General features: G+C 41.7%; 1 protein-coding gene and 1 pseudogene across 5 annotated transcripts in view; one reads left to right on the top strand and one right to left on the bottom strand.

The window, feature by feature from the left end:
* Positions 1 to 14,832, bottom strand: part of CPPED1 (calcineurin like phosphoesterase domain containing 1) — a 106,665-nt gene that overhangs the window by 54,689 nt on the left and 37,144 nt on the right. The gene's annotated exons all lie outside the window — the stretch shown is intronic.
* Positions 2,343 to 2,461, top strand: LOC111738586 (annotated as a pseudogene).

Raw genomic sequence — 14,832 nt, forward strand, 5'->3', positions numbered from 1 at the left:
ACAAGGCACCAGTTCTTAATTCTTCATAACACAGAGTTGGAATACGCCCTGCAGACTGCTAAAAAGTCACTCCCTAAAATTACATATTGAAGGTAGGAGAAAATGATGTCTTTCAAAGAAAATACATGAAATATCCTTTTCTAAAAATTTAAAAACAAACTTCTCTAGTAAGTTCTCATATTTGTAACATTTACCACATCACAAAGTAGAATAAATTATTTTCCAGGCCTCGAACCACAAAACCAAAACAAACCCAACAAAAAAAATATTTTCTCCATACTAACTTTAGCATCAGCCCCAGCCATGGAAGAAATCACAGAAACCCCTCCTGAAACACGGGCTGCGGTTTCTCAGAAGCTAGTGGGTGTCAGGGTGGTGCTCTGCAGCTCTGAGGGGCCTGGCTCGGGCAGCTGCGAGTCATTCCATTCGGCAGCTCTGGGGAGGGGAGAGGAGGGAGGAGATGGCTGAGTAGGAGACGTGCTTCGGCGCTGCTGCCTTGATAAACTGGGCCTGGAGGTCAGCACCCTCATGCTGGGCAGGAGGAAGTCAGCACACAACAGACAAACAGGAGAGTGGACCTTGCTATGTAACTCCACAAGACACATTTACAGCATCTTAATAGTAAGAGGCAGATCCTGAAGCATATGTATCAAGAAAATGTTTCTATGTTAAAGTTATGTAAAATAATATCGAAAATATCAACTTCAAAATATTGTACTTAAGGCTACATACAGCACTGTTTCTTTGTAGTGAGCATTTTGAAATTGTGAAGGATGGTGCGTTCTTAGTGAAGGAACATTACGCACAGCCATTCACAATCACACCCTAGTAACAAGGAGGCTCATTTGTTACATGAAAAATTGCAGCACACAAAACTGTAAATAATGCATGAACTCAGTTATGCAAAATAATTTCTTTTTAAATATTAGGGAGAAAATATGCCAAAAATGTTAATAGTCATTACCTCTGGGCAGTACAGAATTATGAGTGATTTTTCTCATTCTTCCCCAATTTTTTTCAATTGTGCATCTATTACTTTTATAATAAAAAAACCCACACATATTATTTTTTAATGGTACAGGAATGAAATCTCTGAATGTTTTAATTCACAAATGCATAACTGTAAGCTGTGGACACGAATACAGATGACCGCTGTTTCATTTATTCTGTAACAAGAATGCTGGGGTTTCCAGGAATAATAAAGGGCAAAAACTCCCGGCAAAGTGCCTTACCTACTCAAACAGGAAAAAGTTATGCAAATTATTTAGAGCATTAAGAGTATGGACTAACCGCTGGGTAAATGTTTATTAAGTAGCCTACCACACAGGACCCTGCACTAAAAATTATAACCCTGCTCATAAAATGAATATCACCTTATTAGACCCCAAATACAAAATCACCCCAAATTATAGTTGCAATATTATTAGCAAATTGCTTTTGCCAACACGTTTAATGTGGAAGCTGAACTCTGGCAGGCTAATAATCATTGCCCCCTGGTAGAAAAATGTCAAATGCAGTTTTCACAGGATCAGCTAAAATCGTTCTGGGAGGCAGTGTAGCACTATGGAAGGCGAGAGGCTCCAGAGGGAGGGAGGGAGGGAAGAAGGTTCGGGTCTGAGTCCGGGTTCTGCCCCTTATAGACCTGCATCACCTTAGGGGAGTCATTTATTCTTCCTGAGATTCCATTTCTAATTCTGAAATAAATATAATATCTAACTTGCAAGAAGTGTCATAAGATTAAGAAAATGTGAGTATAGAGTGACTAGTATAGAGCCTGGCTCATACTAGACGATGAATGCGTGAACGAAGAAAGAATCAAGGCAGGTGAGCTTTTCCTGTCCACTAATACCAAATCATTTGTTCAGGTAAATGTTGGGGCAACACAGGTGGGGCAGACCACTATTGCCGGGCTAGCCTACCTCCCATTTCCTCTCTTGTTTACCTCCAGTACGGAGGCTGGAAAAAATACACACATGGTTTTCAGACTCCTTCGTAGCTGAGGGTGGCCAACTGACAAGGTGACACAAGCAGAAATTGGCTGGGAGAATTCTGGGGATGCTGCTTTCTTGAAAAAAGTGTCAGATGTCACTGGTAAGGCCTCCCTACCTTCCTTCTTCACTTAAACATGGAGGAGATGGCTGGGCTGTAGCAGCCATCTTGTAACCATGAGTTAAGTAACAAAAACATGGCAGAGACGTGATTGTGACCGTGTTAAGCAAATTCATCAATGCCAAGAGCTGCCTACATTTAGACTTGTTATTATGGAAGAAAAATAAGCCCCACTTTATTTAAGCTATTTTGTTTAAACCTGCAGCCAAAAACGTTCTTAAAGAATACAAATCGTCTATGGCCATGCCACCCTGCAAAAGCCCGATCCCGTCTGATCTCGGAAGCTAAGCAGGGTCGGGCCTGTTTAGTACTCAGATGGGAGACCACCTAGGAAGACCAGGTGCTATAAGTGTAAAAAATAAAAAGTAAGGGACTGTAAGCTGACAAGGTCCTTGCAATCTGTGAGGTCAACCAAGGGTTGCCTCACCTAAAAAAAAAACCAAAAACATAGGCCTCATCCTTGCTCTCATGGAATTTACTGTCTACTGAGGATAAGGACAATTAAAAGAACTCACAAATAAATGTAAAATTAGAATATATCATTAGTGTTATGAAGAATGGGGTAACTGAAACTCCCAGCTTCATGCATCGGGGGTTCTGAGCCAGCTGAGGAGGTCAGGGGCAGGTACTCCGAGTGGGTCATGATGATATTCGGGAAGCAATGTGCCATGCCCAGCTAAAGAACTATGATTGGCCCAAGCCAACAGGCACATTCCTTTTCCCTGTCTCCCAAGACTCCCTGGAGTCCAGGAATGGCCATGTGACCCAGATCTGACCGATGAGACATCCAGCTGGTGGGGGGTATGGGGCAGGAGTGAAGGTATATACAGAAAGCACAATGCTGGGGAAGTATTTGCTTACCTTATAAAAGGGGTTCCACAGGAGGTAACGCAGCCATCTGAGATCACAAGGCAACAAACGGGAAGACGAAAGCCAGGACACTAAGGATGATGGTGCTTAAAGCTGGGAAGACCCTGCGTCCCCCAGGGCACTGCTGGGCTGGTGCGCTGCGGAACCCGATTTGTTTAAGCTCCCCGTACTTCGGTGGTCTGTTAATTGCAGCCAAACACTTTCCTAAGTGAGGTACTGGCTTTCCTCACCTGGTCAAAGGAGAAAATGCTAAAGGTGCACAGCTATTCAACGTGCTTGGTAACTGACTTTAAGGCCCTAAGGGGGCAGCAATGCACCAGCGAACACTGCCATTTACAAACCAGGAGCATGGCCTGACACAGCAATGTATTGGGACCCAATTATGACGAAGTATGACCATAACTTCTGGCCAACTAGCTGGATGGTACGTACAATGTGGTGGGCAGCAGCAGGCGACATAAGTCATCAGAAAGAGCTGTTCTGCCTCATAAATGGCACCAGAGACACTCGGAATGGTTTCATATCAGACTTTAAAAAATGGACAGAAAAAAATAAATCCTCCTTTGGATGCTTTCCTGTAGAATAAGTGAATTGAGACAGACCTGTTACCTGTTAATGGAGAGCTGCGGAGAATCACATGTGAGTAGAGAGAGACGGCAGTCACTGGGAGTGACAGAGGGACTTCATTCACGGTGGGCGCAATTTAAAGACTTATCTGAGCTCAATTCAGGGCAGTTTTTGAAATGGGCATGATTATTTGCTTATCTTCATTAGGGGAAGAAATTAGTTGGACATTACTGATCTGTTCACACAAGCCACCAGAAAAAATCACTTGAAAAGCGGGGCAAGCGTGTGAATTTCTATGGGACCACAGATACTGAATGACCAAATAAGACATCTGTTGGAATTTTATGTGAGGGTTCACAGATAACTGTGCTGCAACTTAAAATTTCTAGTATGTAATGCCAATCATTTGATGTGTGCTCACCTGCCTTCCTATCTACAATCAAAGTCAACAGTATTTAAAACATGATAAAATAGATTCTTTTAAATACCTGTAGACATGCTTTTCAACTATGCTAACGAAGTCATTTAACTGGGACTGAACTACTACCTAAAGAAGCATTACATGGATAAAAGCAACTGGCTGAAGAGCTGGCTTGCTACGTTAGAAATCAGAGTGGCATGTCTCAGTCAGTTCGGGCTGCTATAACAAAGGGCTACAGATGGAATGGCTTATAAAACAGCAGAAACTTACTTTGCACAGTTCTGGAGGCTGGGAGTCTAAGATCAGGATGGTGGTCAGGTCAGGATCTGGTGAGGACCTCTTTCAAGTCACAGATGGCCGACTTCTCGCTGCATCCTCACATGGTAGAAAGAGGGGTGAGGGGGCTCTCTGGGGTCCCTTTTTATAAGGGCACTGATCCCAATTATAAGAGCTGTGCCCCCAATGATCTAATAACTTCCCAAAGGCCCTACCTCTGAAACCATCACATGAGGGTTACGATCTCAACAAGTGAATCTCGGGGGTGGGACGCAAACACAGTCCATAGCGTGACACAAGGGCAGAAATATGAAGCCTGTTAAAACCACCTTGGGATTTTAAATTCTCAGACAAGATTAGGAAGGTAGAAAATTCCTAACTAAGGATATCAAAGGAACTATAAATATTCCAAGCTGATTTAAAAAAAATTTATGACTGCCAATCTTAAATAGGTATGGGAAAATTTCTTTCACTATTTGCGAAAACATAAAATATGCCTGCCGAAAAGATTTACTGCTGAATATTAAACGTTTTCTTCCAAACTACCACAGCATTTTACCTGTTCCTTTCTAATGGTTATTAATTATCATTAATTGAGTATGTAGGGGATGTACCAGGCATCATATAAAACACCTGAAAAGGAAGGGGGTTTAGATGTTTAAATGAAAAAAACTAAAGTTTAAGAGTAGTCAGGAACATTGCTCAGTACCTACATCTCAGGATTATTTTAACATCAGCAGGGAAAGAACAGCGTGTTAGGGGTCCCCATGATCACCCCCAGGTTTGATGACTTGTTAGAAGGATTTATAGGACTCAGCACATAAAACTCATGCTGTGACTTATCCCAGCAAAGAACACAGACCAAGATCAGCAAAGGGATCAGTACATGGGGTTAGGTATGCAGGAAATTGGGTGCCAGCTTCCACAAGTCCTCTCAGTGGAGTCATACAGGATGAGCTTAACTCCTCCAGCAGCAGGCTGTGACAACACATGTGACATGCTCTCTACCAAGGAGGCTCATTACAGACCCTGTGCCCAGGTGTTTTATGGGGGGCCAGCCACACAGGCAGCCTTTGCCTGGCACGTACTTCCACTCCAGACTCGCAGGAGGAAAGAGAATGTTCAGCATAAACCACCTGTTCGTATGGTTTAGGCATAGTGAGCCCCTCCTACCAGCTCTGGGAATGGTGGGAGCCTTCCCAAAATCCAGGTTCCCGGATGCCAGCCAAGGGCGACCTTGTGAGTTGGTCCTGTCATACTGACTCTTTCTTGCACAGACTATTCATTAAATGGTGCTGGGGTAAATGGCAATCCCAACTGGAAAAAAATAAAATAGAATTGGGTCCCTATTACTACCACACACAAAAATCAGTTCCAAATTAAAGACCTCAGTATTAAAGACCCTTTAAGCTTTTAGAAGAAAAGAGAGTAGAGTATCTTAATGACCTCAGGGTAAGGAATGATTTCTTAAACAAAACAAAAAATGCACTGACCATAAAGGAAATTGACAAATTAGACTACATTAAAACTTAAACTTCTGTGAATCGAAAAAATAATTTTTTAAATAAAAAGATAATTAAATCTTTTAAATGAACACAGGAGTGCATATATCTTTATGGATAAATGTTTACAAATTTGGGGGATAGATACCCAGAAGAGGGATTGTTGGGTCATATAATTCTATTCTTAATGTTTTGAGGAATCTGCATACTGTTTTCCACAGCGGCTGTACCAATTGACATTCCCACCAGCAGTGTATGAAGGTTCCCCACAACCTCTCCAACAGTTATTACTTGTCTTGTTGATAACAGCCATTCTAACAGGTATGAGGTGGTATCTCCTTGTTTTAATTTGCATTACCCTAACAGCTAGTGAAATTGAGCATCTTTTCATGTCTCTTGGCCGTTTGTTTCTGTATCTTCTTGGGAGAAGTGTCTATTCAGGTCCTCTGCCCATTTTTTTATTAGGTTGTTTGTTTTTTGTTGTTGTTGAGTTGCATGAGCTCTTTATATATTTTGGATATTAGCCCCTTATCGAAGGTGTTGTTTGCAAATATCTTCTCCCATTTGGTTGGGTGCTTCTTTGTTTTGTTTATGGTTTCTTTTGCTGTACAGAAGCTTCTTAGTTTGATAAAGTCTCATTCATTTATTTTTGCTTTTACTTTCCTTGCCTTTGAGGTCAAATTCATAAAATCCTCTCTAAGACCAAGGTCCATAAGTTTAGTACCTATGTACTATGTTAGTACAATTTATTGTTTCAGGTCTTATACGATGATATAGATGGATCTTGAGATTATTATGCTAAGCAAAATAAGTCAGAAAAAGCTGAGAACCATGATTTCACTCCTATGTGAGATATAAAACTAAAAGCAGCAAAAAAATAAGACAAATAAAATCTATAGACACAAACAAGTTTAGCGGTTACCAGAGGGAAAGAGAGGAGGGGAGGTAGATAAGGGAAAAGGGGTCAAATACATGGTGACAGAGGGAGATTTGCCTGTGCGTGGTGAACACACAATTCAATATACAGATGACGTATTATAGAACTGTACACTTGAAACCTATGTAATTTTGTTAACCACTGTCACCCCAATAAATTTAGATAAAAAATAATTATATCTAAGAAAAGTTAGCAATAACCAATATAAGCTGACAAGAGTAATCTGTATAATACATAAAGAACTACTCCAAATGCAAATTAAAACCACAATGCGATAGCACCTCACACCTCTCAGAATGGCCATCATCAATAAATCAAAGAACAACAACTGTTGACGAGGATGCGGAGAAAAGGGAACCCTTGCACACTGTTGTGGGATTGCACATTGGTACAGCCACTATGGAAAACAGTCTAGAGGTTTCTCAAAAAATTAAAAATGGATATACTTTTTGACCTAGCAACTGCACTATCTAAAGAAAACCAAAATAACAGTTCGTAAAGATCTACGCACCCTTATGTACATGGCAGCACAATTCACAATAGCCAAGATATGGAATCAACCTAAATGCCCATCAACAGACGACTGTATAAAGAAGTTATGGTTCATATATACAATGGAATATAACTTAGTCATTAAAAGAAATGAAATCCTACCATTTGCAATGACATGGATGGACCTAGAGGTTATTATGCTGAGTGAAATAAGTCAGAGAGAGAAAGATAAATACCATATGATTTCACTTATATGCGGAATCTAAAGAACAAAAAGAACAAACTAATCAAAAACAGACTCAGAAGTATAGAGGACAATCTGACAGCCCGAGGGGAGGTTGGGGGGCCAGGAGAATGGGGTAAAGGGTTAAAGGAATACAAATTAGTAGCTGATAGATAGTCATGGGGATGAGGAGCACGGCATAGGGAATGCAGTCAGCACTAACGTAAAGGCGAGGTGGAGAGCCAGAGGAGAGAAGGAGCAATTAGGGGGATCGTTTTATAAACTATATAAATGTCTAACCAACGTACTGTATGCTTGAAAACTTCTTGGAAAAAAAGTTCCAAGTTACTAGAAAAAGACATCTATATCTCAGAGGGGAAAAAAATAGGCCGAGATGAACAGACAATTTGGGGAAGAGAAAATCCATGAGGTCAGGTGACACCACATGTGAAAAGATATTCAACCTCTGTAATTACAGAAAGGAAACTGAAACCACAATGAGGACTTCTGTCTGCTTCCAGCCAACCAGAAACACACACTGGATTTACCCTCCTGCCTGGAACAACTGAAAAACTGGACGAATGTGAACCAATGGCACGTAGCACCCTGAACAGGAAGGCCACAGTAGTCAGTGACCATAAGAGACAGGAAACCAGTGAGATGAGCCCTACGACCGCCCGGACACTGCATGGATTGTTCCCAGGCCATGCTGCGGGGACAGGAGACTTGGGAAGAGTAGGGAGGTCTCCCCGAGTTAGGAAAACATTTATCAAGGCATCAAGCATCCGAGGGCAGAGAAGCAGCGTGGAGAGAGCTGCACTGACAGAGAATCCCAGGTATCGGCTGAGTGTCGCCCTCGAGCCTACATACAGTAAGAACTGATGGACACATGTGAGGAAACTACCCCGGGCCAAGGAAAGAAACACCTGAAAGGACCAGCGGGAATAGTCCCTGGCGCCCTCACAGGGCCGGGAACAATTCCTGTACCCACCAGTTAGAAAGGAACACCACAGGGCAGAATGCTCGGGGGTTTGCTTCGGGAGTGGGGCGAAATTAGTCCCAAACCAAACTCTGCTCTGCTCCTGTGTAACAAACTCAGAAACCAGACAGAATGGAACAGCTGTTTCCAAATAACTTAACTGGCTCAAAAACATTTAGAGGAAGACAGAAAAATCTAGTGTCCAACCTGGTAAAATTCACTATGCCTGGACTCTAACCAAAAATTACCAGAAATGTAAATAAGCAGAAAAATGACACTCATAACAAGGAGAAAAATCAATCAATTGATTAATCAATGGAACAGAAGCAGGTATATATAGTAGCAAAAAACTAAAAATATCTTATATGTCCAATAACAACATAATGGGTAAGTAAACTATGGTGCTGTCATATACTAAAATACTCTCCAACAGTAAAAATAAATGAACTATAATGCTACACATGAATGTAGATGAGCAACACACTGAGTGAGGGGTAAAAGGCAAGTTGTGGTAGAACACACGCAGGATATGACACCACTGACGTGATGTTTAAAAGTATGTAAAATAAGCTTATATGTTTCTGAGAGATACATACACATATAAAAAAAATATACAAAGATGAAATTTTTTTTAAAAACCTCCTACTTTAGGATAATGTTTACCTGTCAGGGAGGAGCTACGAGCTGCCTAATAACCCTTCTTTTCTTCCTTACTAAAAGAACCTACATTTTGATGGCAGCGAAAATGGCGTCTGCTAATAACTACATTTTCCAATACAATTCTGGTCTCCAGAATGGAAATCGCTGGATGGGCTTTCCTGAAAAACCCTATTGCCATTGGTGTCTCCTCCTTCACGGAACTCAGATGTGATGGCTGCAGCTCCAGCAGCCATCGTGTAAGCATGCAAACGAAGGCCACACTACAGATGAAGAAGCACAAAGCTAGAAAAGCCTGGGTCTCAGGAATATCTATCTCCAAACTTCTCATTACTTGAGAGAAAAAAACACACAGTCCACTGTTATTTGGATTTTCTGTCACTTGCGCTTAATCCCTAACAAACTGGCACAGAGGCGGTTTCAACAGCATTGTTAATGTTTTATTTTGGAAGCTGGCTGTGTGTTCACCTTATTAATCTTTAGACTATTTTGGGTGTTCTTTACGCTTTCTAGTTTTTCAAAATGCTGAAACATTTAAAACTCTAAAAATATGTAGCCTAATACCTAATCCTCAGTAAGATTTTGAAGACTCAATGTTAAAATACGAGAAATGCCTATGGTAGGCAACTCAATAAACAAACTGAATTGGAAATAACAAGAAAGCTTCCTAGAGTCACCAGAGCTAAGAGAAAGTAGTGCCAGAACAAAAATCCAGTTCTGTCTGACCTCCAGGTCCCGGGGTTTCCCACTACACCCTAACTTAATGAGCAGATGAGCACAAGTTTGCCTTGAAGATAAAAGTTTCTTATAATAAACTAGTTCTAGTCTATAAAATCAAACACAACAGGAATACAGAAGAGGCTAAGTACTATTTTAAAATAAAAGGGCTCGTTTTTTTTTTCTTTAGGAAAATCTATTCAAGAATATCACAGATTGTAACTGGAATTTGGTAAAAACATCCTTTAGATCTTAAAAAGCCTACCTGAATCGCTGTTTGGGTTTAATGAGTCGCCATGATGGATAAGAAACGTTCATGTTATCTGTTACTCTACCACACAAATAGGGAAGCTTTGTTTAATCTTGACAGCTCCCACTTAATTCCCCTAACTGCCTTCTGTTCAATCACAGTTGCCTTCAGATTCGTGGGGATAAATCAATTTGTGTCATTTTTGAGTAGATCAAATTTATTAAACTCTGAAAACCAGTTACTTGAGGGCTATCCTGACAGGTAAACAAATGAATTAATAGAGACTGTAAGTAATGGTATGAAAAATTATATAAATTTTTTATTCCACCTGTGTGGCAATACCAACTCCAAACTCGCTTGCCTTTAAGATTTACAAGCTAAAGACCGACAGTAAAATGAAGTTAAAGCAAATTCAGCTTGTCTGAACCATCGTAAATTCAGTGCGCTGCGAATTTATCATTAAATTTTTTTCTCATATCCTATATCAACCACCAAAAATATTTCTTTGAAAAATTACTGGATTTTTTAACATGCTATGAACTGAATGTTTATGCCTCTCCCACCAATTCATATGTTAAAATCCTAACTCCCGGGGTGGTGGTGCTAAGAGGTATGGGTCTTCGAGGGGTGATCAGGTCATGAGAGGGATTAGTTAGTGTCCCCATGACAACAGACTCAAGAGAGCTTGCTTCCTTTCTCAGCTCTCTTGGGGATACAAGAAGGCAGCTGTACACAAACCAGGATGAGGGCTCTCACCAGATCTACTGGCACCTTGATCTTGGACTTCCAGCCTCCAGAACTGGAAGAAATAAATGTCTGTTGTTTACACCACCCAGTCTATGATAATTTGTTATAGCAGCCTAAGCAGACTAATTAATATACACGCTACAAATGAAGTGCTTTCAAAAATGACACCAGACTCTTGACTATCTCCACGGCTCTCTTTGGGGCAGATATGTTGATCCATCTGGTCTTTTTTGGGTAACTCCACCATTCTGGTTTGCAGAACTACCTTTCCCCAGTTGTTCGCAGGCTCCACTGGGGCTGTTACGTAAGATGACGTGCTCCCCTGCTCTTCCTGGCCAAGGCTGGGTGTGTACACCCACTGGGCCTGTCAGCCTTCCTCTCCCTGAAACTGATTCTTGAGTGGAGCGACACAGGGATGAAAAATGGCAGAAGCAGATGCATCTGGACAGCAGTGCTGCAGGAAGATCTCCCATTAAGCTCTGCGTCCCAGCTCCCCATGCTGGTCGGGTCCCTCTGCTTTCCAAACGCCTGTATTTCAGCTTCGCCTGCAATGCTGTGCAGTTAATTCCCTTTTCTTTTTTTAAAATTGGCCACTTGGTTTCCATTGCTTGCATCCAATGAATCTTAAGCAATGAACTGAAATGCTCTCTCTCTAGACAAATTTCAGTAAATACCTTCTGATTGAAGATACTAACCCATTCGCCCCAACCCCAAACACATTTATGGGGATGAACGCCAGGAGTCATCCCCATAGCAATGGCTGATTAGCCTCAGGAGACATCTGTCCCCAACTGAGCCAACCACATGTTTGTTCTCTCTGGGAGTCTGAAATTGGACCTTGTGATATCTGTGCATCTCACTCAAAAGCTGCGCTGGGAACTAATGTGAAGGCAGAACACGGACCATCCTGTACGTGCACCAAAACCGAGGAAGTTGGTCTTCAGTGAAGCAGAGGCCATGAGGGCCAGTCACTGACGCTGCCTCTCCCGTCTCTATCCCCACACTTTCCCTCCTTCCTCGGTTCTATCGAGTTCCTGCCCCCGGAGTCTATGAAATTCCCGAGTCCCGACCCCTCCCCCAACCCCAGCCACTTTTTTTTCTTAAGCTAGTTTGAGTGGGCATCTCTTCTATAATAGAATCACCTTTCTTCCAGATTCTCATAAATCCCCCCTTCCTCCAAAATCTGGTGTCCACGCTCCTCCCGCCAGCACTGCATGGGCTAATTTGAACATACGTCCTATGTGCCACATGGAGCCGGTGCTTTCTTTCTTTACCTGGATCAGACTCCCTGTGGGAATCCCCCCTTTTCTGGTTACTCCTGTAAGTCTAGCTACTGGGAAATCCAGCCCTATTTGGTAAGTGACCCAGGAAAAGGGGAACTGTAGCTGCTTCTCCAGTGAGGGCTGTGGAGAGCCTGGACAAGAACGAACCACAGAGCCAAGAATGAGGCTTCGAGTTACTGAAAAGTTCATCGTGGTCATTTCATTACAACACATGCGACCTCACTGGCGTTCTCATGGCTTTCCTCTCCGGCTGTCAGTCTTTTTAGGCTCTGATTCTTTATTTCTTTGTGTGGCACAGCTTTCTCAGGTAGAAGAAAACAGAGATATTTGGTTCTCAAATTAAATCTCAATAACAGAGTGGCACACTCAAGAGCACTGTGGCCTCTGAACCCACTAGTCAAGGTTTCAGAGTCTCTCGTTCAGTGACAGGATGTTTTCAAGCCAAACCCAAACCACATAAAGCTCTCTTAGTTCAAAGAAACTTTCATGAGCTTGCTGGTTTCAGATCTGCTATGGCGTGTTCATGTGCACACAGGCACAGCCGTGCACACACGTGCACACACATACATGGGCCGCTCCCCCTCCTATTCTGTACACTGGTCGGGGCACCATTTCTAAATCTATCTACCCAAATTTGATTAAACAAACTGCGGGATGAGGGCGCAGTTCAAGCTCATTCTTTGCGTTACAGAAGGATAAACTGCAGAGACCCTCTAAGATTCTCTAGCGCATTCTATTTATAAAAATCCAGTTTGGGCAGGAACTTCTCTATTGCTGACAGGAAGAGACCAAGAGAATAATAGCTCACCTTTAACCTGACAGTGGACAGACTTAAAGAAAATATTAAAGTCTAGCAGGAAAAGGTGGGGTCAGACTCACATTAAAACTTCTGCACACAGAAAGTTACAGGGCAGGTGGCATATTCAAGACTCAGATGAACAGTCTAGGGTGTAAAACAGCAAAAATGAAGTCAAATGGCTTCTGACGGGTGTCTTTTGGCATTGGAATTGCCTCATTTTTATGACTACTACCACAGTGACCTCCATGGGTTAATCACTGAAATTCTCCCAGGGTGGCCCTCCTGTAAGTATTTCAATATGTCTTTATTTATCTACTAGATGGGATGTTAGATCATTTTTTGCAACAGATATAAATGTTTTTGAGAAGGCTCACATCCTTATAATAAAATTAATTCACTCTTACTTCATCATATGAAACAGCTAGACACATTCAACTAATTTGGAAGGTATGTTTGAGACAGCGAAATGCAAAATACAGCTTAAATGGCATATTTAAAATTTGCACTGGGCTCCTCTGCAAGATGCCTCAAAGAAGCGGAAGTTGGTTCAACTGCATATCACCTAGAACAGGCACAATAAGATGTCCACAGGATGGGTGGTTTGGACGGTGTGCTGTCCGTGGTGCTGAAGCGGTGACCACAACTACGGTTTTAAATAAGAGCCTCAAATGAAAAGTCACAAGGATCAATGCTACAAATTACAGGAGTGACTTGCAACAGAGCTGCCTCTCACATGGTTAGTTCTGTGCAAATGCTCCAGGGGAAGCAGCAGCAGAGATGTATTTATTTAACAACAGTTAGTGATTCTCTTGAGAAATGACAGGAAAGCCAGCCAAGAAAATAATAAATCAGACAAAAGTAAGCAATTAAAGAGTGTTTAGGGAAGTCTAGGGTACAACTTTAACCCGTGAGATTAAAATTATAGATCTCAACTACTACGATGCTCCTTCAGTCCCCAGTGGGTTATTTCCTAGGCTGGTGAACAATTATATTAAGTGCATGTATCAACCACTTTCCATGTCTCATTTCTAAAATTTTTAGTTACAATGCCCTGAAAAATGTTCATCTTCACAAACTATAATCTGGGTATAGGAGAACCCTTTATAGCGCACTGAGAGTAACCAACCATTTCAGTTTGCCCAAGCTAAGGGGTTTCCCAGGATGCGAGAATTTGTGGTGCTGAAACCAGGACAGTAGTCCCCAGCAAACCAGACTGGCTGGTCACCGTAATTTGGGGTAATACAGAGCTCCAGAGTATAACTACAAACATTACCATCAATGCTAAGAGCTCCATGTAATGCAGTCTGCCCATAGAGTTTGCCAACCTGAGCTGTACAGAAGGACCTTCATACACTTGAAAAGAAAAACCTATTAAAGTTAATAATACTGTACTGCATATCTGGAAGTGCTAAGAGAGTAGATATTAAAAGTTCTCATCATAAGAAAAAAATTTTTGTAGGTATGTATGGTGACAGATGTTAACTGGACTTATTGTGGTGATCATTTCATAATATCTACAAATATTGAATTATTATTATTTACCTGTAACCAATATAATGTTATATGCCAATTATACCTCAATTAAAATAAAAGGTTTCAATTCAAAAAGAAAAAGAGAAAAAAATGAAAAGAAAAACCCACGTGACTGAATGCCTCGACTGGTCCCCCTCCGAGCACCTGGTACTTTACAGACAGAGCCTCAGACCCTATGCCGGCATGCTCCACGGAGGTCTAGGCAGCAGAAGCGTCCTAGTGAGTGACAGTGCATCCCAGGCAGGCTTCGTTCCTTCAGGATGATCTACCAAGCAGCCCCAATGGCAGTCTTTTAGAAAAGGATAACAAGTGCTCCTAGCGTGCTGTCAGATGATGCCAGATTCAAACGCTGTGTAATTATTTACAGGAGATGGTGGTGTGTCAGAGCATTTGGCTGAAAAGACCATGTTTCCAAATAAATTTGGTAGATAGCTAGGACTGCTCTAAAACAGAGCAAAATACATGGCAAT

This window comes from Pteropus vampyrus, unplaced genomic scaffold (genome assembly GCF_000151845.1).
Source record: "Pteropus vampyrus isolate Shadow unplaced genomic scaffold, Pvam_2.0 Scaffold40, whole genome shotgun sequence".
In the NCBI taxonomy this organism is placed as follows: Eukaryota; Metazoa; Chordata; class Mammalia; order Chiroptera; family Pteropodidae; genus Pteropus; species Pteropus vampyrus.